The sequence below is a fragment of the Schistocerca piceifrons genome, chromosome 4, assembly GCF_021461385.2.
Source record: "Schistocerca piceifrons isolate TAMUIC-IGC-003096 chromosome 4, iqSchPice1.1, whole genome shotgun sequence".
Lineage (NCBI taxonomy): Eukaryota > Metazoa > Arthropoda > Insecta > Orthoptera > Acrididae > Schistocerca > Schistocerca piceifrons.
Window position 1 is genome coordinate 322,649,646 of NC_060141.1, and position 26,378 is coordinate 322,676,023.

General features: G+C 42.6%; 1 protein-coding gene and 1 pseudogene across 1 annotated transcript in view; one reads left to right on the top strand and one right to left on the bottom strand.

Moving 5' to 3' along the window:
• The window catches only part of LOC124795818 (neuroendocrine convertase 2), a 1,530,590-nt gene that overhangs the window by 1,039,240 nt on the left and 464,972 nt on the right, over positions 1–26,378 (top strand). The gene's annotated exons all lie outside the window — the stretch shown is intronic.
• LOC124796870 lies at positions 8,442–8,559 on the bottom strand (annotated as a pseudogene).

Below are 26,378 nucleotides of genomic sequence, written 5' to 3' on the forward strand. Positions count from 1 at the left end.
TAGGGGCGAGAGTGTCAGCACTACCAACAGAAACGTCCAGTGCAGCAGCGAGATGTCTGATTGTGATCTATCCATCTCCTCGAATGAGAGTGTCAACACGTCCCAATATTTCAGGACTCACAGCTGTGTGCAGCCGGCCGGGACGGGGAAGTCGCCCAGGTCTGCACGACCTTGTTACGATGATGACATATGGCTCACCCATCTACATCTACATCTTCGTGATTACTCTGCTATTCACAATAAAGTGCCTGAATGAGGGTTCAATGAACCACCTTCATGCTGTCTCTCTACCGTTCCATTCTCGACCGGCACGCAGGAAAAACTAGCACTTAAATTTTTCCGTGCGAGCCCTGATTTCTCATATTTTATCGTGATGATCTTTTCTCCCTACGTAGGTGGCTGCCAACAGAATGTTTTCGCAATCGGAGGAGAAAACTGGTGATTGAAATTTCATAAGAAGATCCCGTCGCAATGAAAAACGCCTTTGTTTTAATGATTGCCACTCCAATTCACGTTTTATGTCTGTGACACTATCTCCCCTATTTCGCGATAATACAAAACGAGCTGCCCTTCTTGTACTTTTTCGATGTCATACGTCAGTCCTACCTACCTGACGCGGATCCCACACCGCACAGCAGTACTCCAGAATAGGGCGGACAAGCTTAGTGTAAGCAGCCTCTTTGGTAGACCTGTTCCACCTTCCAAGTGTTCTGCCAATGAATCGCACTCTTTGGTTTGCTTTACCCACAATATTATCTATGTGATCGTTCCAATTTAGGTTATTTGTAATTGTAATCCCAAAGTATTTGGTTGAATTTACAGCCCTCAGATTTGTGTGACTTATCGCGTAATCAAAATTTAGCTGATTTCTTTTAGTACTCATGTGAATAACATCACACTTTTCTTTATTCAGGGTCAATTACCACTTTTAGCACCATACAGATATCGTATCTAAATCATTTTGCAAGTCGTTTTGATCATCTGATGACTTTACAAGACGGTAAATGACAGCATCATCTGCAAACAATGTAAGACGGCTACTCAGATTGTCTCTTATATTGTTAATATAGATCAGGAACTATAGAGGGCTTCCTTGGGGAATGGCTCAGCAGCCATTTGTTCACTGCCAGGTCTCCGTAGACATTCTGCAAGCGCATCTTAATATCTGCCGTGCCCTTGTTTCCAGCCATAAGTAGCTCAATGTCAGTTCTCTGCTTGGAAGGCATCTCCGTTACAGATGCCGTTTTGAAGAGTACGTATAGCGCCACTTCATATCGGAAGATTATGAAATTATAGGAATTGAAGTGCAAATATTCCGCAATGACCCACAGCAAATTCTGCTTTTTTTCAACCGAAATTTGCCGAAAAAAAGAGTTGAATTACGTAATGAACGCCCTCGTTACTGTTGTGCCGCCTTAGCCATATGGAAGGAGAAACCAGCCAGTTGATCAGCTACCGGTGAGTGATCGCCCTCCTGAATGCCAACGAGACCCAACCGCGTGGGTAGCAAGTAATGGGGAACGACGGCCGCGGCTCACTCGGCTTTGCCAGGCAGATGCATTGCTTACACCCGCTGTCACTGTGTGCCCCTGGTTTGATCCTCAGGGATTATTTCTGGACTTCTTTCCGAGAGATACGCAGTCGTGAACGGCGATTACTACGTTTCACTGCTTAGAGTCGTAGTTCACAGTTGAAAACATGTCATTTGGATTTGGTTTGCATGATTAACTTATTTGCTGGGACAACTAAAACAGTAACTGTTTTTAATTTCTCTCCTACTAATTGTTTGCCAATCATTCATATTTCATATTTACTAGTCAGTGTAAGATTTTTATGTACAAGTTTTGGCCGGTCTTTTAAAACTAATGATAACCTAATTCAAAAGCTGTATAGTGCATTTAGTAAATTTCACAGTTTCTGTTGATTACAACCTGAGCTTATATAGTTTTAACGAAAGATATATGACGACGAGCTGAAAAGTAATGCCTCCGAATTTCTTATGACAAAACTCTTGAAACTTTTCAAAGTAAACAAACTTCATTAATAGTCTACTTATTCGTTCTTCATGTTTACATATTTATTTTTCAACATAGTCGCCCTGGTGACACACATTTCTGCCTACGGGAGACCAGTTTGTTGATACCTTCACTGTAGAGTCTTTGACTTTGTTGGCCGAGCCATAACCTCACCTCTGTTTGCACCGCCTCATCACTATCAAAGTGCAGTCCTTCAAGGGGTTCTTTAATCTCTGGAAACACTCCAAGCTCTGTTGAGGGTAGCGTCGCCGTTTCCTTCATTACGAGCACGACGCACATTGGTGATGTCGGTAACAACGGTTACACTGCACAGCTTTCATTCTTCTACGAATTTCTATTAGTCACTTTTTCTGTTGTTAAAAACTGGGTTACAGCACGCTGTTTCTCTCACACCGACATCGCCATGTTACACGTTGTAATTGTGAGGCCTCTAGCTGCAGACGGTTGCAATTTGAGTCCGCGAAGCAAGCATGTGGACCGAGTAACGTGCATGACATGCAATGCCTCAACCGATATTGAGAACAGAATATTCGGAGGCTTTACTTTTCAGCAGGTCCTTGTACTTTTAATTTCTACAGCAGTATATACCTTTTACCTACTGTTACTGTAACATGGTAATATTGTTTGTTCCAGGTGAGTGGCAAGACCATCTGGAGAGCTGCGAGTAGTGAAAATAGCCTGTCGGTTAAGAAAGGTAGAGTGATACATCTCTCAACTATCCTAAAGTAACACACAACGATGAATTTTCACTAGTGTGTGAATTTTTCTGCGATATTAACACTGTCACGAAAAAATTCAAGGGTTTAGGGTCAGTAAACAAAGGTATAGCCTGATAAAGTGCAGAATTGTCACGGTTATTCGGTATTCTGGGATGCATTTCCTTCCATGCGTGTGTGCGTTTCTGGAGGTTTCTGAAATGTTTTGATAAACGGCTTTCTGGATCCCCATTTTCATACCACAAGCACAACATAAAACCTATCAAAGTACCTTGGACATGGTTATTCGTTTTGCAGACGAGATGGAATGTTAACATAACTAAGGTGACGCTGTGGCGTCTGGGGTGGAAGAAATGGCTGCGGGGTCGGGGGGGGGGGGGGGGGGGGGGGGGACGACCGCAGACGAAAACTTCAACTTCAGATTTACGACGAATAGACTGCACAGGTTCAGACTTAGGTAACTAGAGGAGGAGACGGCGTCTTTAGTAATTTTAAATCAGTTACGTCTGCCTCTTTCCTAGTATACTAAGTCTTTAAGGGAATGTTCCGTAATAGCATCCAACAAATACTCCAGGAAAAAAGGAACTCTATCCATAACCATACCCATATTATCTACTGTCACTTAAAATAATGCTCTCCCTCTTTACTTAAGTTGATGGCGGACTTTACAACATGATCGGTCCTACTTTATCTTCCACTTAGGAAACCTACACGAAATTATCAGCTTGTGGACGTCCATCTCACCTTAGTCAGGGCGGTGTACCCTTTCTTCCACCGTTGGTTCTCACCGAACTGCAGCACTGCTTAAGCGGGCGATGCGCATTGTTTTAGTCGTCCTTGAGGAGTCGGTCGAGTCTGAGGCCACAGTATGGACTCGAGGGTCGTCGTCATGTTGATTTCATGAATGTGGACATAACATAATTAGTTAACAGCAAATGATTTAAACAATCTCACGTTGATTACTACAAATGCCTGCAAGAATCTGGTAATCGAAGGTATAATTAAAAAATACCGACTGATATTTGACAATGAACTCCAAAATCGGGGTCAAACCTGACTTGAACCGTTGTTATTCAATACTTTCCCAATCACTAATAGTAAAATTCGGGATAACGGTGGTGATAACCGTTACAATCGAGTACCACCAATGATTGTGAGTTCTACTGATAGTTAAACATTCCGATTAAATTGTGATAACAGTTTGGTTAGTTGTAGAGGGCTTACAATGCAACAATGCAAGCTACATATCAGTGTTAAGCAAGGTTTTTTTTTTTTTTTTTGGTAGAACTAATAACTGGTCCTGGGACTTAAAAATTCCTGAAGAAATCGTGTATACTATAATTACAGGGGGCGCAACCGCACAATAAACTCAGATTCCGTGTGGGTAATTGTGGGCTGAATCACTGATGTTTTTCTCTCTTTGCGCAAACAAATCAAATCAAGGTCTTAAAATCCACTTTCTGAGGACGCATTTATGAAAACCTAAGCCATCTAACATCGATCCGTGTCAACTAGTGTAGCTTCCGGCCTAATTTCTCTTCAGACGACCAGTTCGTACTCGTTATCTACACCTTACCCCATGAACTTAAATCTGTCCTTCACCTTCTTCAGTCACATTTTCCAACTACAAACCTCTGCACACCCATATATTACACCCACTTAATTGCATCCTGTTGTGGTGTAACAAGCTAGTTACGCCACACTGAGAAGGGAGCCGAAAGAAAGGCACGCGTACACACACGCCGACTGGCGTCAAGTCTGGAACAAGATACGTTATGACTGCTATAAAGAAAATACGTAGCTTTGGAATATACTTAACTTTATTCTTTGTTGGTTTACAACGTTCTTCTTGAGACATTTATACGATAACTCTCAAACTCGGTAAGGCTAATGGCGCCTTGCTAGGTCGTAGCCATGGACTTAGCAAAAGGCTATTCTAACTGTCTCTCGGCAAATGAGAGGAAGGCTTCGTCCGTATTGTCGCTAGCAATGTCGTCCGTACAACTGGGGCGAGTGCTCGTCCGTATCTCGAGACCTGCCTTGTGGTGGCGCTAGGTCTGCGATCACACAGTGGCGACACGCGGGTCCGACATGTACTAACTGGACCGCGGCCGATTTAAGCTACCACCTAGCAAGTGTGGTGTCTGGCGGTGACACCACACATCCTTTCTAAACAATCTCTCATCCTATCTAACTATATAAAGGACCAAATACCGCATCTTGCAGCTTTAACAGAACATTACTTTCATATTTCATGGCTCTTCTTGTCCCCACTTTTCTTATTCCCTAGCGAGAACTGCGCCCCTATACACATCTCCTTTTGGGTATCTTTTGGATAGCCTGTTTTAGCTGCCTCACGGTACGTAAAAGAAAAAGAATGATTCCGTTAGCATAATAATCATCAGGTCATGTCTGACAGAAGTCAGAGTTGATGTTGCGAAACTATACCATTATACTGGTTTGCAACGAACCTTTCTCTGTAGCATGATTTAAAACACTTCGTTGATTTTTGTGGGTAAATTACGTGTGAAATGATCCTGCAAGGGCAGTACTTTTTTGACAATACTGCTGCTATAGTCGTAAAGCATTTATCACGCAGAAACTTTACTCAGGAAGAGAACCCGTGTTATGGTACGGAGAGTCACTAACAAAGAAAAATTTACTTGCACGAAAATATTGGTGAATTATTGCGCCAGAAGCCTGGTGGTTAAAATGCTGCGTAGCTACTCTTCCGTTAGCAGTGAAAGAATTTCTACTTTTTCTTTAGATACAGAATTGCTAGTATTTCTTCTCTGGAACATAGCAAACGGTGAGAATATTTTAGATTAAAATCCAACATTTTCAGGGAATTGTGTGGCAAATTTAAGTTCAATAGAAACAGTCTGAATATTTTGCACTAAACCTCTGTAAAGTTTAACTTAGTCCATTACTGTTAATGGTGCTTCAGTGACTGTGTTGTTTTAGTAAAATTGTTAACCAGTAGTAATAAAATATTCTGTATATCTGTAAAACTTCAGAAAACCTATGGTTGTAAAAACACTATGAAGAAGTTTCGGCCTTCGCTGCAATGTAACGAGTACCCTACTCACCTAATAGCCGCCGGCCATTTGCAAGGCTGCCCACCAAGCACACACACACACTGTGAATTAACACTGAAAACATAAAGCTGAATGACGGACTGAAGCACTGCACAGTAGTCTGAATTCTGTAATCAGAAGCCAACGCGTGTGCACTTAATCATACACCTTTAGAGGAAACGAGTCTCCATCCAGCCCGGAATCTATTGTTTCTCCATATCGTAGGAGCAGTGTTGAGGTAAAATATTTTTCTGGTTGCAATCATCTTTCCTAAACTCTTCAGCAGTTACGTCTACATGAACTTTCCAATATCACAGTCTGAAAAGCAAAGCAAGAAATTTTGCATGGTTCTGTTACAGGCGCTTGTGATAACTAAACAGCGATACCAATAAGCAACCCAGTAGACTATCTTATAAAAATATTTATTATTTACATTCAGGTTCTTCAGTGATCTGTTTGGTCCAAGAAAAAATTTAAAAAATAAAAAAAGGAAAAAACACTACGCCATTTCATGGCATCACTGTTTGGGCTAAACGGTGACGGGACACCTCATCTTGTGCACACTGGTTCTGTTGAACAGTGCTAATGTGGACGCTGGATAAATATTTAATAGTCATTAGATGTAAGGCAACCGCTTTATTAACGCGTTTCGAAAACACTCATCTCCAGAATATCAAGATGAGTGTTTTCGAAACGATCAACAAAGAAGCTGCCTTACACATAGTGACTACTAAACATTTATTCGGGGTCCATATCACCACATTTCAACATTTCAAATTTCATAAAATGGGAGCATATCTCTTGTATGAGTACATATCACACTTTGAAACTAAAAGACGTTACTTCCTCTCCAAGCAGATAAAGGTTTCCCAACAGATGCCTTAGGAAGTAATACTTTTACAAGAATTAACATATATTCTTGTATAGAGAAACATATTATATGATAGAAATATGCAATGAGAAAGAAATAGAACAATTTAGCAATTGACGACGAGATGGCGGTGATATTCGAACAGTACAAAGTGCTAAATAACCCTAAAGCACTCAGATAAGACCACAGGGTTCGTACGCCGCCGGACTTCCAAACAGAGAAGTATGTGATATGGATTGAGATCTCACCGCTGCGTCAGGAGTCACAAACTTCCAATTACATTTTGTGTAGTCAGGTTGAAGTGGCGGACCTCTTGATCAACATCATTCCAGTGCTATTTTCCTCACTCAAAGGCGCCATCAGAATACGCCAGTATCGTACCTACTGAACTAAATACTGAAGTGTAGAGACCACTATACAAAGCAAAGCCGCAACCTGTGGCGTCACAGCCACCATGTTAAGTCTGGACAAGCTGTCAGATTGTTCTCTTATACAGAAGAAATAGAGCTGGGGAACGGAGAACCATTAGCGGGATCAAAGCACAGACACAAACTTTTGAGAAAAATAGATGTTTGTGAAAATCAAATTTGTAGGAAAACCACAAACCTCATACGTTTGATTTGGTTAAAAAATGAGTCACTACCACCCTGTATTTCTTCCAAAAAATAATGCATTTATTTTATGTAATGAAGTTTTAATCAATATTTAGGGTCATTATTATTAATGTTAAGCCACAAAATTTTAGTGGCAATTGTGCCTTTTTGACTGTTGCGTGGTTTGTAATGCGAACCTAGAATCAGAACGTAGAAGCTATAACCTGTCCCTAGACTTCATGGTCCTCGTTATCAGTTTCACTAAACACATTCTCTCGTTTGAGGTTCAGATTGAACTGTCTCTTCGCTTAAAGCATGAAAGCTAGTAGTTTTGATAAGTCTGTGTGTTTCAGTGTTTATATGTGCCTTCGACTTATGTATCTGGGCACTACTTTCTAAGACACCTAAAAAATACGTGGAAAATGAAAAAATTTTCTTGAAGAAGACAGTGGTCTCCGACGACTCCAACGAAGAATATGTTACTTTAAACCACAGTTCATGCAAACTTGTTGAAAAATTCATCATTGTAAAATTTCCGAAATGAAACGTACATTTTTAGCACGAACATCGACTTTTGATTTGGTAATGAGCTGGGTAATACTCCAAATGGTTCCTAAATCCTCAGCGAGAAAATTACAGACTGGAATGCTGAAACCATGGAACGTGGGGTAGTGGGCGTCAGTGAAATCAGTGAGCGTTCCTACAGCAGTGAAAATTGCTGCTTTGGACCCATATGGGTGGGAATACCAGCGAAATCTTTGAGGCAACTTCTCGTAGATGTTGATATATACAGCGAAGGAGTAAAGGGTTGTCAAAGCTGGTTCACTGTAAGATCAACAGACGAAGAAGTTTGCATACAAATTACAATCTCAAAATCGACGACGATGTGCTTTAGGTTCTTATGCCCTCAGCTCGTAACTACTATAAAACTAAAACCAAACTCCTCCCACAGAGGCCATGAAGGCCCAACGGTACTGACCGGCCGCCGTGTCATCCTCAGCTCATAGGCGTCACTGGATGCGGATATGGAGGGGCATGTGGTCAGCACACCGCTCTCCCGGCCGAATGTCAGTTTCCGAGACCGGAGCCGCTACTGCTCAATCAAGTAGCTCCTCAGTTTGCCTCACAAGGGCTGAGTGCACTCCGCTTGTCAACAGCGCTCGGCAGACCGGGTGGTCACCCATCCAAGTGCTAGCCCAGCCCGACAGTGCTTAACTTCGGTGATCTGACGTGAACCGGTTTTATCACTGCGGCAAGACCGTTGGCCCTCACTACGATAAGCGTTCAATAAAGATTGCAACTGGTTTTTTTTTTCTGAAAGCGGGTAGGTTTTATTCAGGATTCCAATAAACCATGTTTCCCACTCCTTCGGCTTTTCAACATAATGTCCGGTCGATTCGACAGCCTTACGCCACCTCAGTGAGAGCTCCTGTATGCGCACATGGTAGCCCTATGCAGGTCGTCGTCGGAGCCAACGGCTTGCTGCATCAGTAGCCTCGTCGGCCACGCACTGCTTCCCGCGGAGTACATCGTTCATTGGGCGAAACAGAAGAAAGTCGGAAGATACGAGATCAAGGCGGTAGGGTGTGTAATATCTCTTTATATTCGATGAATTATTCTGATACAATTCTGCTCTTGAATGACGTTTACTAATTTTCTATCTTCATACTCACAGAATCCATGCGCAAAGTAGTTTCATACAATAGATATGCAATGAGCGCATAATTATTGTAGTACTCTCTCTGGTGGTTGTTAGAAAAAGCTTCCGAGATTGTCTTCGTGCCGATTAGCCTGAGCTCTGTTTGAAAAATTGTAATCTGAATATTGAGATTTATGACAAAAGATAACTGATACGAAATTGTACGATTAAAAAGGAAATATATACAGGGTATTACAAAAAGGTACGGCCAAACTTTCAGGAAACATTCCTCAAACGCAAATAAAGAAAAGATGTTATGTGGACATGTGTCCGGAAACGCTTAATTTCCATGTTAGAGCTCGTTTTAGTTTCGTCAGTATGTACTGTACTTCCTCGATTCACCGCCAGTTGGCCCAATTGAAGGAAGGTAATGCTGACTTCGATGCTTGTGTTGACATGTGAACCTTTGGGCAGGCATTGTTGATGTCTTGAATGGACCCCATGTTCTTCCACCTACGCTCAATGGAGCACGTTATCATGATTTCTTACGGGATACTCTACTTGTGCTGCTAGAACATGTGCCTTTGCAAGTACGACACATGTGGTTCATGCACGATGGAGCTCCTGCACATTTCAGTCGAAGTGTTGGTACGCTTCTCAACAACAGATTCGGTGACCGATGGACTGGTAGAGGCGGACCAATTCCATGGCCTCCACGCTCTCCTGACCTCAACCCTCTTGCCTTTCATTTACGGGGGCATTTGAAAGCTCTTGTCTACGCAACCCCGGTACCAAATGTAGAGACTCCTCGTGCTCGTATTGTGGACGGCTGTGATACAATACCCCATTCTCCAGGGCTGCATCAGCGCATCAGGGATTCCATGCGACGGAGGGTGGATGCATGTATCCTCGCTAACGGGGGACATTTTGAACATTTCCTGTAACAAAGTGTTTGAGTCACGTTCTGTTGCTGTGTGTTTCCATTCCATGATTAATGTGATTTGAAGAGAAGTAATAAAATGAGCTCTAACATGGAAAGTAAGCGTTGCTGGACACATGTCCACATAACATATTTTCTTTCTTTGTGTGTGAGGTATGTTTCCTGAAATTTTGGCCGAACTTTTTTGTAACACCCTGTGTGTATATATATATATATATATATATATATATATATATATATATATATATATATATATATATATATATTGCTGCTTCATACAAAAAGTGTGTATTTGACATTTGAGAATTAATGATTATTCATCGATATATTGCGTAGTTGTTAATCAGAAGGGAACTTCCGAAAGACTGGATACGAACCTGCATTTAATAATCCAAGAGCTCCATTACGTCTTCGGAAGGTTAAACTTCATCGAAGCCAAAGATCCGCTTGATCTGAGGTTTCCCGATTGATTATACAACGCTCCCAAAATTACGAGGCATTTTATTTGTACAGATTAGCAGACTGCCGCAAAGCACGAGCCTGCAGAGAAGAAGAACCATCACCTGATTTCATTCTAACAAGTAAAATTTCTGAATCATTTTGAGTGACTGAGTTATGATTGTGTTTCCTATTATGAATGAGTGATTGCTAGAACGAATTGAGAACTACATAACTACATAGATAGGAGGAAAAATTACAGGTGGATGAGGTAGAACGGTCTAGTGACGTTTTGTGAGGTCTTGTCGAATACGCAGACTTGTCATGGAGAAGAAGTTCGTTTGCATTTTTGTGGCAATGTTTCTCGCTGGATCCGTTTCTTCAGTTTTTTGAGTGTACTTCAGAACTGATCGTCGTACCCTGAGGGAGGACATCAAACAGAACAATCCCTTCGGAGTCCCAGAAGACCGTCGCCATGACCTTTACCGATGAGCCTCACAGCGTGCAAGCACCTCAGTACAGATCGTCCTTCGTTGTTCTTTATGGCCTTCTGTTAGACGACAAGGAACCAACCGGACACACGTAGTTCCCCAACTGGTGGGTGATTGTTGGCGCTACCAGCAAAGACGTCCAGTTGTGCAGCGAGGTGTTTCATTATGGCCCGTCGATCACCTCGAATGAGACCGTCCGCACGTTCTAACATTTCAGGAGTCACGGCTGTCTGCGCCCTGCCGCCAAGCCGGAAGATCGGACGCGTTTGCGCGACCTTGTTGCGATCATGACAGACGCCTCGCCGAACGACTCACCATGCTTTTGTTCTCTTCCGCGTGTCTGCAAGCACCTATGAATATCTGCGATACTCTGGTTTGCGCTAAAAGAAACTCAATGACATCTGTCTGCTTGAAACGCATCTTCATTGCAGATGCAATTTTGAAGTCTACGTAAAACGCCTCTTCCTGTCGGAACGTGATGAAACTGTTACGCTGAGGCCAGTGTATTCGAGAAAGAGCCACAAAAAATTCCGCATTGTTTCAACCGACGTTGACCGAGATAAAAGTGTGCTGCCTTACCTACTGAATGGCAGTCGTATTTATGGATATTACGAGGGTAATCCCAAAATTAAGGTCTCCAATTTTTTTTATATGTGCAGAACTCTGTTTGTATGGCAGTTGGTAACACTGTTATGAAGAGTGCTTCACGCGCTGTGTGTAAACATGCGCACCCCGCGCTGAGGCGCTCAGTCTTGGCTTGGCAGCCGTTGAGAATGGAGCTCCCGTTGGATGTTACCGCCAAGTGCGAAATGTGCGCAGTTATTCGGTTTTTGAGCGCAAAGGGCACTGCGCCGATTGAAATCCATCGCCAATAGACGGACGTGTACGGTGAGTAATGCATGGATGTCAAAAATGTTCGTAAGTGGTGTAGAGAATTTGCAGCTGGTCGGATCGAAATTCATGACGAACAAAGAAGCGGGAGACCGTCAGTTTCTGAGGTGACAGTGTTGAAGGTTGAGCAAAGCATACGTGAAGATCGGCGGGTCACCCTGGATCATCTCTGCACGTTGGTTCCTGAGGTTTCTAGAAGCACCGCTCACTGAATTTTAACGGAAACATTGAACTACCGGAAGGTGTGCGCAAGATGGGTGCCAAGCATGCTGACTGAGGACCACATGCGGCAACAAGCTGATGCTTCCCGCACGTTTCTTCGCCGCCTTGCAGCCGAACAGGACAACTTTCTGGACTCAATTGTCACGGGCGACGAAACCTGGGGATACCACTTTACACCTGAGTCCAAGCAACAATCGCGCCAGTGTCGGCATCCTACTTCGCCAAAGCAAACACAGTCTGCCAGTCAAGTCATGACATCGTTTTTTGGGATCGAAAAGGGGTATTGTTAGACGACTTTAAGCGCATTGGGACCACAATTAACGCTGGCAGGGATTGCGAGAGTCTGAAAAAACTCAAACGGGCAGTTCAGAACCGGAGGAATGTTGAACAAGGGCGTACATATTCTCCATGTCAACGCTCGCCCACACATCGCTCGGCAAACCGTCGCTGTCGTGCAACAATTTCAGTGGAACATAATCACCCACCCACCCTATAGTCCTGACTTGGCGCCCAGTGACTATCATCTGTTCCGTAGGTTAAAAGAACGTTTGGCCGGAATGTGATTCAGCTCCAACGATGAGGTGAAAGAAGAGGTTCATAACTTTCTGAACAGCATGGCGGCGAGCTGGTATAAATAGGCATACAAAAACTGCCACAGAGTCTACAAAAATGCATCGACAGAAATGGTGATTATGTTGAAAAATAGCTAAATGTTCTAGCTGTAAACTGTCGTAAACCTTTGTAGAAATAAAATGGTCTATGTACAGGGTGATCAAAAAGTCATGATAAATTTGAAAACTGAATAAACCACGGAATAATGAAGACAGAGAGGTAAAAATTGACACACATGCTTGGAATGACATGGGAGTTTTATTAGAACAAAAAAAAAAAGAAAATAAACACAAAGTTCACAAAATGTCGACAGATGGCGCTGGACAGCAAAACGTCAGTAACCGCTACCGTGACGGGTGAGAGGTACGCCGATATGTTACAGAATCGCATCATCCCCAGCCTGGCTGATAAACACCTTCTGGAACGAACGATGTTTATGCAGGATAGCGCTCCACTCCATATTGCTAGACGCGTGAAAGATCTCTTGCGCGCGTCGTTTGGTGATGATCGTGTGCTCAGCCGCCACTTTCGTGATGCTTGGCCTCCCAGGACCCCAGACCTCAGTACGTGCGATTATTGGCTTTGGGGTTACCTGAATTCGCAAATGTACCGTGATCGACCGACATCTCTAGAGATGCTGAAAGACAACATCCGACCGCAATACCTCACCATAACTCCGGGCATGCTGTACAGTGCTGTTCACAAAATTATTCCTCGACTACAGCTATTGTTGAGGAATGATGGTGGACATATTGAGCATTTCCTGTAAAGATCTTTGTTATGCTAATTATTGCTGCCGGCCGGAGTGGCCGAGCGGTTCTAAGTTCTTCAGTCTGGAACCGCGCGACCGCTCCGGTAGCAGGTTCGAATCCTGCCTCGGGTATGGATGTATGTGATGTCCCTAGGTTGGTTAGGTTGAAGTAATTCTAAGTTTAAGGGAATTGATGACCTAAGATGTTAAGTCCCATAGTTCTCAGAGCTATTTGAACCAATTATTGCTATCCTGATCAGATGAAGAGCCATCTGTCGGACATTTTTGAATTTTTGTATTTTTTTGGTTCTAATAAAACCCTATGTCATTCCAAGCATGTGTGTCAATTTGTACGTCTCTATCTACTTTATTCCGTGATTTATTCAGTTTTCAAATTTATACTGACTTTTTGATCACCTGGTACTTATAAAAAATAGGAGAACTTACTTTTGGGATTACCATCGTATGTAAGGTTGTCTGGGTTAGTTTGTAGTTCCGTGTTAACACTGCTTTGTGTCTGTTAATACTTCCTCCAAGATCTCCTATGGGTCTCTAATTTTTTTTGTGTAAAATGTCATTCAAAGCTCATGGTGGTTGTTCTTTTTAGGTCAACAAAACTGCAACAGGTGCATTTTGTTTAAAAAGACTGTTGGATTCTGTAATGGTACTTGAATTACGCAACCATTACGGCACCTCAACTCAACCTGTCGATACCAGCAATATTCTACTGTGTTTCTGCAAAGTAGTTGACATATTTCTGAGACAACATTCAGATTTGATTTCATTAATGTAGAGGTACTTTGATACATCGATATGTTTGTTGCAATGATATTATTCTTATGTGTATTCTTTCTTTTGTCACTATGACCTTTGACGTACTTGTAACTCTGATTTTTGGGCGCGTAAGCGATTAGTAGTTAGTTAGAGAGTCGGACCTTGAGAAGGTCATGTCTTGGACGTCATGTTGGAAAGACGCATAACGTAGCCAGCTTATAAAATGTGAACTTTAACAGTGAGGAAGATGTTTTCAAGTATGTTTTGTATTTTGAAGTGATGTTTTGTGTGTTACGCGATATTGCAGCAAAAGTAATAAAAAAGAAGTGTAACTTAAATTCGGAGTGTTGATTATTTTTTTTACATCACTATTGTGCTAACTTTGAAAGGTTTAATATTCAAGAATGGTTTGTGAAGCGCATCTACAAAACTTTTGAATATCGCAGAATAAAACCTAGGCTTCTTTGCATCCGAGCTGGGAATCATCACCACCTAGATTTTCGACGATTGAGCCATGATTTTACAGCGAGACCATCGTGGGAAACACGAAAAGATGAGTGCCTAGTTTATTCATTATTACATGAAATGACTTTATTAACTGTGCTCTAATGACACCTGCCACATAATAACTTTGTTGTTGCCCGAAAATGCAGTATTTAGCAGCGTGAACAACACTACAAATCTTTAACAATTTTTGACCTTTGTTGTGGTAGGGTTGTTAGAACTCTTATACTTAAATACTCAAAAAATATCCACAAGAAACCTCCGAATTTTTGTCTGTGGAGTTCCGTGAAAGAGCATCACTCGCGTTTTCGGCGTTATTTGGTAAAATAAGTGTGTGCATCTCTCTCTCTCTCTCTCTCTCTCTCTCTCTCTCTCTCTGTCTTTCCTTGTGTGTGTGTGTGTGTGTGTGTGTGTGTGTGTGTGCGTGTGTAAGGGGGAGAGCGTGTGTGTTTAGCGAACCGGAGCTAACATATTGTTGGCTGCAAGACCTTGACGCGATTTACGAGCTGGAGGCGGCAGTGTATGAATCCGGGTGGCTTTGGTGGCCTTGGCTGCAGGCCGCAGCCGCTGCAGCGCGCAGGGAAGGAGTAGCACGGTGGCCAGGGGTGAAGGCCCCGACATCGGTGCCGCCGTCGGCCCTGGGAACGCGAATCAAGGCCCGCGCGAGACGGCCAGCTGACGCTATCTGCTGCCCACGCTTTGTTTCACAGATAATCCCATTCCAGCGGGACGTTCACGACCCATCACGTTTTATGAAAGCCCGGTTTTAATATGAATTTTCCGCCTCTGTGAGCGGCGAGAGATAACTTCATGTTATGTAACAGGCACCGCGCCTGCTGACGCAAATCAGCCCTACACAGCCGACGCACTGCGCGAAAACACCGCGGTCTCGAATTCCTCTCCTTTCAATGTTCCATAATCTGTCGCGCGCACTCTGATGCAGATAACGCGCTCTCCATAAACACTATGGCTGGCGTCAACGCAACGTTTCCCCATTTCTACCACCGTTGCCTGTTGTATAAGATTAAATTATTCCAGTACTCTATTGGCGACTCGTCATCATTTCTTGGTCAGAGAATTGGAGGGTGCTTCAATATAGATTTTACAAGCACCCAAGTACAAATGTTGGGTTTGTAAATTCTCTAAGTTGTTTGAGTGGCACAGTCGAATCGTTTGCTGGACGGCACAAGATAACAAAATATATTCAGTATAACTTACATAATTATTATCCAGCATAATGGACTTTTGTGTTTCGCGTTGTTATTAATTAAAACTTTTTCTTAAGAAAGCGAGTAAAAACCTGGCTAATTCTTCTTTATAGGTTCTCATCCGTTGAAGTTCACGGTGCTCTGTCGCGAAATAACCTGAAAAGTCGTTTTCATCTTTTCTTCATTTGCCAAGATATAATATACAGTGTGACATTTCATCCAGTTCACTTTCGGAAAAGGGACGTCATCTGAGTTGAGGAAATCGGAACTTTGCTGTTGTTATTGAACTGGGGGGGGAGGGGGGGGGGGGGGAAAGGGGCGGTTGTCTTGATACGTTCCATCATCGTTCTAATTGTAGTCGATACTGCTCTCTCGTTTACACAGATAAATCTATGTTCCTTACTGTCCATAACATGTGGCAGCAGTAGGGATCAGTCCGTGAGGTGTATTGTGTATAATTGGAATTTATTGGTCTATAAGTGAACTGGACCTACAGTTAATTTGGAAATGTATTAAAGCGAGACCCCACTAATGATGTAGAATCTGACATCCTTACCTTCTGTGGATTTACTTCTCTTCTTGTCGTTGATTGTCCGTAGATCCAAGGTTACATTACGTTGACGTGAACTTTAGTATAGGAAACAATATCGTGTCAAACGTCTCCCACAGCGGCCTGCTACTGTCGAACTGCCTGTCCTTGTTGAAGTTGATGTTTAATATTTTAATGATCTGTGACGTCATTCCTATGGCGTCAAATAAGCCGTACGGCAGTATAACGATGTATGTTACGAATCAAATTCATTTCATGTCATGTCACTTTAAGCTATACTTCGTGCCATTTATAGAGATGATTCAGTGCCTCCAATGTCATTGGGAGTCCTTCACAAATTGTCATTTCTGTTCGCATGTCAGTCATGTTTATAATTTATTGACTGAAACGTGTTGAAAGTGGGTGAAAAACCTTAAAACATACAAAAGAAAAAGTCATTATAAAAATGCCAAAACAGAAATCAAACCGAATGACACCGTGATGTATATCAAATGATTGTTTCGTTACAGGTTTACGAAATTAAAATTGAATTTTGTCTAGACAAAATATTAAAAGAAGTATCGATTTAGGTACATCAGTGTATTAATTAATAGTAATTAAAACTATCCTTTTAAAGAAAACTAGTATTGATTTTTTTCTTTGATTGAAAGGCATCAATTAATTCAAACGGCTTTTCTAAAAAACATCAAAATTAAGATGATTTCGTGTAATGACTGAGTCATGAGGGGCGGCCAGAAAAATCATAAAATCGTCTAAGTACGAATATTTGCAGTAGGCATTGTAACCTAGGTTGAGATATTCAGCGCCAGGAGATGATGCCAACAGCTTTCAACAGTTCGGTATGTTGTCATATGCAATGAAAAATCGCTGATGTCATGCTCGCGGATTGTGAATTGGACGCAATAGGCGATGTAGCCACGTGCCGTCTGTAAGCAAACAGGCCCAAACTGAGGATATAGAGTCGTAGATCGACAAGCAGAACTGAGCTCCAGCTTGAGGTTACAAGCCTCGTCTATGTTTTACACTCATGTTAAGTGGGTTCCAGGACACAAGGTATAAACCAGAGTCAGTTCTCTTCGGCTCGTCTGTTTAAAAAGATACAGACGCATTAAAAGCAGACCAAAAGCCAACCCAGAGTAAGATTTAAATATTGACATCATATGTACCTCCGTATCCTGACATTCGAGTCATTTTATACTGTCTCCCACCACAAAGACCTAAAAACATCAGCTCGACCTTCGTCGCCGACTCAATCCGTCACGTAGTCGCTGGCTTGTCAAAGATGGATGACATAAGATCCCACGACACCTCTAATCTGATTTTGGGATTCAAAATGTGTTGCAACCCATGCTTGGGTACGACAAAGTTCTCTCGCATCAAGTTTTATGGGGTTAATTTACGGAAGCTATACCCCACAAGGCCTATCATGTAACTACGAATGAGAAGCTATTCTGACATTCAGTACTTGTTAGTAAAGTTAGCCACAATTTGAAAATTAGATACCTAATTCGAAATCTGGAACTACATGAAGAAGTCTGATAGAGCAAATATACACGGACATTCAACAGATTTTTCAGAAATCTAAGATCGATTGTCACCACTTGATCCATTCCAAATCGACTGCTTCATATAAGAAATGATTTCTAAAATATAACCTAAAATTCTACGTAATACAAGTTGCTTCTGATGTAACATAAAAGACACTTTATACCGCTACATAAAATTGCTTGAAATAATCCGTCCCTTTTTATGTTGATCTTTCTACACACGCTGTGCCCCTGGCAATGTTGTTTTCTGGAATCCGCAGTGCTATGTCTGTCCTTCAAGACCGTCCGCCTGCGTAGCGTAGCGGTAGCGTTACCGCCTACCACGGAGGTGGCCCGGGTTCGATTCCCGGCAGGGGACTGGGTGTTGTGTGTCCTTCATCACCATTGACTCGCAAGTCGTCGATGAGGCGTCACCTGAAAAGGACTTACAATACGGCGGCCGAACAACCCCGAATGGGGTCTTCCGGCCAACAATGCCATACGATCATTTCATTTTCCTTCAGGACCCATGCAAGAGATTTTTATATTCTTTCATTCGCTACACGCGAATTATTAGTCAGGTGTGCCCCACGGCAGCGTAATAGGTCCGCTGCTTTTTACGATTTACATAAACGATCTCCCCCCCATGAACCATGGACTTTGCCGTTGGTGGGGAGGCTTGCGTGCCTCAGCGATGCAGATAGCCGTACCGTAGGTGCAACCACAACGGAGGGGTATCTGTTGAGAGGCCAGACAAACGTGTGGTTCCTGAAGAGGGGCAGCAGCCTTTTCAGTAGTTGCAGGGGCAACGGTCTGGATGATTGACTGATCTGGCCTTGTAACAATAACCAAAACGGCCTTGCTGTGCTGGTACTGCGAACGGCTGAAAGCAAGGGGAAACTACAGCCGTAATTTTTCCCGAGGGCATGCAGCTTTACTGTATGATTACATGATGATGGCGTCCTCTTGGGTAAAATATTCCGGAGGTAAAATAGTCCCCCATTCGGATCTCCGGGCGGGGACTACTCAAGAGGATGTCGTTATCAGGAGAAAGAAAACTGGCGTTCTACGGATCGGAGCGTGGAATGTCAGATCCCTTAATCGGGCAGGTAGGTTAGAAAATTTAAAAAGGGAAATGGATAGGTTGAAGTTAGATATAGTGGGAATTAGTGAAGTTCGGTGGCAGGAGGAACAAGGCTTCTGGTCAGGTGACTACAGGGTTATAAACACAAAATCAAATAGGGATAATGCAGGAGTAGGTTTAATAATGAATAGGAAAATAGGAATGCGGGTAAGCTACTACAAACAGCATAGTGAACGCATTATTGTGGCCAAGATAGATACGAAGCCCACACCTACTACAGTAGTACAAGTTTATATGCCAACTAGCTCTGCAGATGACGAAGAAATTGAAGAAATGTAAGAAATTATTCAGATTGTGAAGGGAGACGAAAATTTAATAGTCATGGGTGACTGGAATTCGAGTGTAGGAAAAGGGAGAGAAGGAAACATAGTAGGTGAATATGGATTGGGGGACAGAAATGAAAGAGGAAGCCACCTGGTAGAATTTTGCACAGAGCACAACATAATCATAGCTAACACTTGGTTTAAGAATCACGAAAGAAGGTTGTATACATGGAAGAACCCTGGAGATACTAAAAGGTATCAGATAGATTATATAATGGTAAGACAGAGATTTAGGAACCAGGTTTTAAATTGTAAGACATTTCCAGGGGCAGATGTGGACTCTGACCACAATCTATTGGTTATGACCTGTAGATTAAAACTGAAGAAACTGCAAAAAGGTGGGAATTTAAGGAGATGGGACCTGGATAAACTAAAAGAACCAGAGGTTGTACAGAGATTCAGGGAGAGCATAAGGGAGCAATTGACAGGAATGGGGGAAATAAATACAGTAGAAGAAGAAAGGGTGGCTTTGAGGGATGAAGTAGTGAAGGCAGCAGAGGATCAAGTAGGTAAAAAGACGAGGGCTAGTAGAAATCCTTGGGTAACAGAAGAAATATTGAATTTAATTGATGCAAGGAGAAAATATAAAAATGCAGTAAGTGAAACAGGCAAAAAGGAATACAAACGTCTCAAAAATGAGATCGACAGGAAGTGCAAAATGGCTAAGCAGGGATGGCTAGAGGACAAATGTAAGGATGTAGAGGCCTATCTCACTAGGGGTAAAATAGATACCGCGTACAGGAAAATTAAAGAGACCTTTGGAGAAAGGAGGAACACTTGTATGAATATCAAGAGCTCAGATGGAAACCCAGTTCTAAGCAAAGAAGGGAAAGCAGAAAGGTGGAAGGAGTATATAGAGGGCCTATACAAGGGCGATGTACTTGAGGACCATATTATGGAAATGGAAGAGGATGTAGATGAAGATGAAATGGGAGATACGATACTGCGTGAAGAGTTTGACAGAGCACTGAAAGACCTGAGTCGAAACAAGGCCCCCGGAGTAGACAATATTCCATTGGAACTACTGACGGCCGTGGGAGAGCCAGTCCTGACAAAACTCTACCATCTGGTGAGCAAGATGTATGAAACAGGCGAAATACCCTCAGACTTCAAGAAGAATATAATAATTCCAATCCCAAAGAAAGCAGGTGTTGACAGATGTGAAACTTACCGAACTATCAGCTTAATAAGTCACAGCTGCAAAATACTAACACGAATTCTATACAGACGAATGGAAAAACTAGTAGAAGCCAACCTCGGGGAAGATCAGTTTGGATTCCGTAGAAACACTGGAACACGTGAGGCAATACTGACCTTACGACTTATCTTAGAAGAAAGATTAAGGAAAGGCAAACCTACGTTTCTAGCATTTGTAGACTTAGAGAAAGCTTTTGACAATGTTGACTGGAATACTCTCTTTCAAATTCTAAAGGTGGCAGGGGTAAAATACAGGGAGCGAAAGGCTATTTACAATTTGTACAGAAACCAGATGGCAGTTATAAGAGTCGAGGGACATGAAAGGGAAGCAGTGGTTGGGAAGGGAGTAAGACAGGGTTGTAGCCTCTCCCCGATGTTGTTCAATCTGTATATTGAGCAAGCAGTAAAGGAAACAAAAGAAAAATTCGGAGTAGGTGTTAAAATTCATGGAGAAGAAATAAAAACTTTGAGGTTCGCCGATGACATTGTAATTCTGTCAGAGACAGCAAAGGACTTGGAAGAGCAGTTGAATGGAATGGACAGTGTCTTGAAAGGAGGATATAAGATGAACATCAACAAAAGCAAAACAAGGATAATGGAATGTAGTCTAATTAAGTCGGGTGATGCTGAGGGAATTAGATTAGGAAATGAGGCACTTAAAGTAGTAAAGGAGTTTTGCTATTTGGGGAGCAAAATAACTGATGATGGTCGAAGTAGAGAGGATATAAAATGTAGGCTGGCAGTGGCAAGGAAAGAATTTCTGAAGAAGAGAAATTTGTTAACATCCAGTATTGATTTAAGTGTCAGGAAGTCATTTCTGAAAGTATTCGTATGGAGTGTAGCCATGTATGGAAGTGAAACATGGACGATAAATAGTTTCGACAAGAAGAGAATAGAAGCTTTCGAAATGTGGTGCTACAGAAGAATGCAGAAGATTAGATGGGTAGATCACATAACTAATGAGGAAGTATTGAATAGGATTGGGGAGAAGAGAAGTTTGTGGCACAACTTGACCAGAAGAAGGGATCGGTTGGTAGGGCATGTTCTGAGGCATCAAGGGATCACCAATTTAGTATTGGAGGGCAGCGTGGAGGGTAAAAATCGTAGAGGGAGACCAAGAGATGAATACACTAAGCAGATTCAGAAGGATGTAGGTTGCAGTAGGTACTGGGAGATGAAAAAGCTTGCACAGGATAGAGTAGCATCGAGAGCTGCATCAAACCAGTCTCAGGACTGAAGACCACAACAACAACAACATAAACGATCTGGTTGATGGTATTGACAGCGGTATTAGAATATTTGCCGATGATGCTGTAGTCTACAGGAAAGTAGTATCATACGAAAGTTGCGAACAAATCAATGAGGATTTTAAGAAAATAAATGCGTGGTGTAATGACTGGCAGTCATCTCTCAGTATTAGTAAGTGTAACCTACTGCGTATAACAAAGTGAAAATCCCCATTAATGTATGAGTACAAAATAAATGCCCAGTCTTTGGAAGCGGTAACACCCGTCAAGTATCTGGGTGTAACTATTCGAAATGATCTCAAATGGAACGACAGATTACACAAGTAACGGGTAAGGCGAACTCTAGATTGCGGTTTATTGATAGAATCCTGAAGCGATGCAGTCCTTCAACAAAGGACATTTCTTGCAATATATTTGTTCGTCCAGTCTTAGAGTATTGTTCGTCTGTATGGGACCCTTACCAGTTGGGTCTGACTCAAGAGATTGATAAGGCCCAAAGAAGAGCGACAAAATTCGTGAGTGGTACATTTAGCCATTGCCAGAGCGTTACAAATCTCATAGAAATTGTGAAGTGGGACACACTTGCGGACACACGGCGCGCTAAACAGAAGCGGCTCCTCACTAAATTCCAAAATTCGATCTTCGCCGAGGATATAGACCATATATTATTACCACCTACTTTCAAATCGCTCAATGATTACCATTAAAAGATAAGTGAAATTAGAGATCGTACTGAGGCGTTCAGACAGTCGTTTTTCCCTCGCGCTATCCGCGAGTGGAACAGGGGGGGGGGGGGGAGGAAGGGGGGGGATATGAATATGACTTTGGCGCGAATAGTGCCCTCCACCACACACCGCTTGGTGGCTAGCGGAGTATAGATGTCGATGTATAATTTTAGGTTATGGTTTAGAAAGCAGTTTTTATCTGAAGCAGTCGATGTGGAACAGATCAAGTGGTGACAGTCGATCTCAGATTTCTGTAAAAAGCGGAGTGTTGGTGGGAATTATATCTGTGGACCAATAACTTAAGACATGACAACTGAGATGGTGCTGAAGTAGTTTGATGGAGCTGTTGAGGAGGATGAAGTCATTGTTTTCGCCGGGTGGTGGTCTGTGGAGATTCTAGACGGAGAATAAAAAAAATGTAAACCCTGTACTCTCAAAAATGCGTCGTTCGTGTGTGAGTAAGAAATTAAAAAGAGCTGCAAGTAAAACTACATTTTGGTTACTTAAGGGATAGGTCTCCCTGAATCAAAATTCATGCCTTAAAGTCGAGAGCTAGAGAACAGCTTAATTACGGGTTGCCCTGATTGGAGGTATTTCGGAGCTCTCCTCGACGATACAAAAAACTTCTTAGCACATGTAGGTATCTGCCAAAATACTGCCAAAATTCTAGCAAAGTCATACACAAAGTTGCCACCAAAAAGTTACCCTGGACGCTGCGAAGTTACAACCCAGTGCAATACTGATCGCTATCGTGAGCTTCGCAGCAAGTGTTGGGGATCGCCGGCTCCGTCTACTATAACCCACAGTCACCCTAAAACGTACACAGCGAAGGACTGTCCTAAGGAGGAAGGCAACCTTTAGCAGGGAAGCCAGTGCAGGACGAAACCACGGGGCAATACGGAACTAGGGTTTTTATTTTGGAACCAAAGTGGTTCACTCTAAAATCACGTTCAGGGAGTATTATCCGAGCGATAAGGATGTCAAAAAGCCATTGAAGAAGAGCTTGTTTTGGATTGTTGTGTCAGTAACGTGTTTTCCCTCGTCCTTCAAGTGCATATTGCAATATTAGTAACTTGTTATCTGCAAGGTAAACGAAAAAGCCTTATCTACCAGTTTTATCTTTCTTAAGATTTCAAATCACATGTTTCGAAGTGCTTTGTGGGTTTTGAACTGTACCTAACTTCATAGGCCGAGGTGAAACGGACTGTAGCGTAGCATTCTTTCCTGTTCACTTTTTAGTTAAATAATGGTTCAAATGGCTCTGAGCACTATGGGACTTAACATCTGATGTCATCAGTCCCCTACAACTTAGAACTACTTAAACCTAACTAACCTAAGGACATCACACACATCCATGCCCGAGGCAGGATTCGAACTTGCGACCGTAGCTGTCGCGCGGTTCCCGACTGAAGCGCCTAGAATCGCTCGGCCACCGCGGCCGTCTACTTTTTAGTATCCATATATATTGTAACACTTCTAAGATACATTACTATGTTCCTGGTATTTTTATTTTGTTCTGGTAACAATTGTCTTTTCACAGATGGTTAGAAGATAAGAATGAAAAGGTAATTGTCAAACTTAGTCTGTAAGAGACAGTGATAGCTGTTCTGAAAAAGGAAATAGAGCTTGGGAAAGCCAGTATTCAGTTCAACGTTCCTAAAATAACTCTTCAGAGAGCAGTTCGGAGTGGACTTCAGAATGAGACTACTCAAACTGACAAGTTAACGAGAAAATTTAGTCGTGTTCTCTGGAATGGACTAGAGTTACAGCTTGCCGGGTATTTAAAAGACGTAGAAGATAAATTGCCTGAATTGACAGTGAAAGAGTTCAGAGCTTTAGCACTTCAGTCAGCAGAGAAAAAGAAACTGAACCACCTATTTAATAATTAACTGCAAACTTGTAAGGAAGTGTAAATTAGAAAGAGACTACGCGACGATTGCAGGTGCGAATCTGGTTCCGTTCAACCCCAGACCTGGGGCACAACGGACCAACTGCAAGCCCATTTTAATTTTTACATAGTGCCTGCCTGTGTGCTTTTACATCTCATTTCTTTGTTTCACTGTTTAAAGTGTGTATTAAATGTCACGCAAATATTTTCTTTAGCTTTTTATCTGCTGTTTTAATTGAATTGCCGTCAGTTTAATGTTAGCGTAACCGTAACCGTCCCGCCCCGTGTTACCACACTACACCAGCGGAGACTTTTCTCCTCATTGTGGGAATATGTCCCACAATGAACGCAGCAAGTTATCCTCGCGCAGGACATTGGTTACAACCATATTCTCGCACTGCAGTAGGAAGTATGTAGAAAAAAGTGCTACACATGTCGTGATTTTCTTCAGGGAAGCGTACTATTTGCAAGCGTATAAATATAAACTGCCCGACGAAGAAAATAAGGAAATACCCAGAAGACATAGCCAGATGTGAATACCATCGGCGAGTTTTTAATTGATTAGAGATGAAATTATCTGTAACACGCAGAACAGCAACCAGAGTACATTAGTGTTGTTTGTGTCTAACGTTGTTCTCACGCTTGGTATGGTGTATAAGGGGTGTGGACAGCGCAAGAGGTTGGGTGATCACTGTGAAGAACAAGGAGATACAAAGTACTCCTCTGAGACAGCATTATCAGCAGCTGGCAGAGGATGCAGCCACTTTATGGCCGGCTGTTTGCATCGTGCTATACCCAGATTTGTGGGGCATTCAGAGGTGACAGTGATCTGATGTTGAACTGCATGGTAACGTGAGGGTAGGTATACTCGCCGCCTAGGTTCCAGTCGATTGTAACCTCTTCACATTTGCGTATTTCATCGGGTATGATTCCAGGTCGTGGCTGGTAGTGACTGAGGGAACGCTGTTGGCACAACGGTACGTGGAGGAGGAGGAGGAGGAGATAGTGTTTAACGTCCCGTCGACAACTGGGTCATTAGAGACGGAGCACAAGCCCGGATTATGGAAGGATTGGGAAGGAAATCGGCCTTGCCCTTTCAAAGGAAACCATCCCGGCATTTATCTGGAAAGATTTAGGGAAATCACGGAAAACCTAAATCAGGATGGCCGGTGATAGGTTTGAACCGTCGTACTCCCGAATGCGAGTCCAGTGTGCTAACCATTGCGCCACCTCGCTCGGTCACAACGGTACGTCGCAGTCACCCTGCGTCGTGATGTGTTACTTCTCATGTTACAATAGTCTGGTGGTCTGGTGCCATTCATCAACATGACAATGCTCGTGCACATTTGGCACTTTCTCTTTGAGGTTGAGGTATTTCCGTAGCCAGCAAGATACCCATATCTGTCCCCAACAGTACATGTAATGCACCAGCAAGTACATCAGCTGCGCCCCAGTGCCAGTAGCCATTAATCAAGGACGAGCTACAGTCAGAGGCCTCTTGCCTCAGGAGAGGATACAACCACTTTGTGGCACCCTTCCTAACCGAATCGGTGCATGCATTCAAGACAAAGGGGGCACAACATCGCAGGGTCGAGCTGGCTTCCACTACCAAGCTCCCTGTAAATTTGACTCGATTTTATAATCACTGATATAACATCATATACCCTCTCAAACGGTGAACCATCATTTCGCTTCTTTCTTTCCCATCTGGGTGCTTCACCTTTGTTCTCAGGCAGTACGTCTTGAGAATTTAATCTCTATGAGCATACAAATTCATGTTTTTTCTCTCTTTAACCGTACATGTTGAACCGTCGTCCACGGGTTTCTCTCTGTTTTATTTAACATACTTGGTTGTTCTTGCTGCTGTCTATCTTCTGCAGTAGTGATGATATTACAAGACAGTTCGTTAACTGTAATTCTTCTGTTGCTGTTAGTAGTGGTTTCACAATTGGAGCCCCAAATACTGCCTGTACCGCAGAAGAGTAACACCAACATGAAGAAACAAATATTCATTT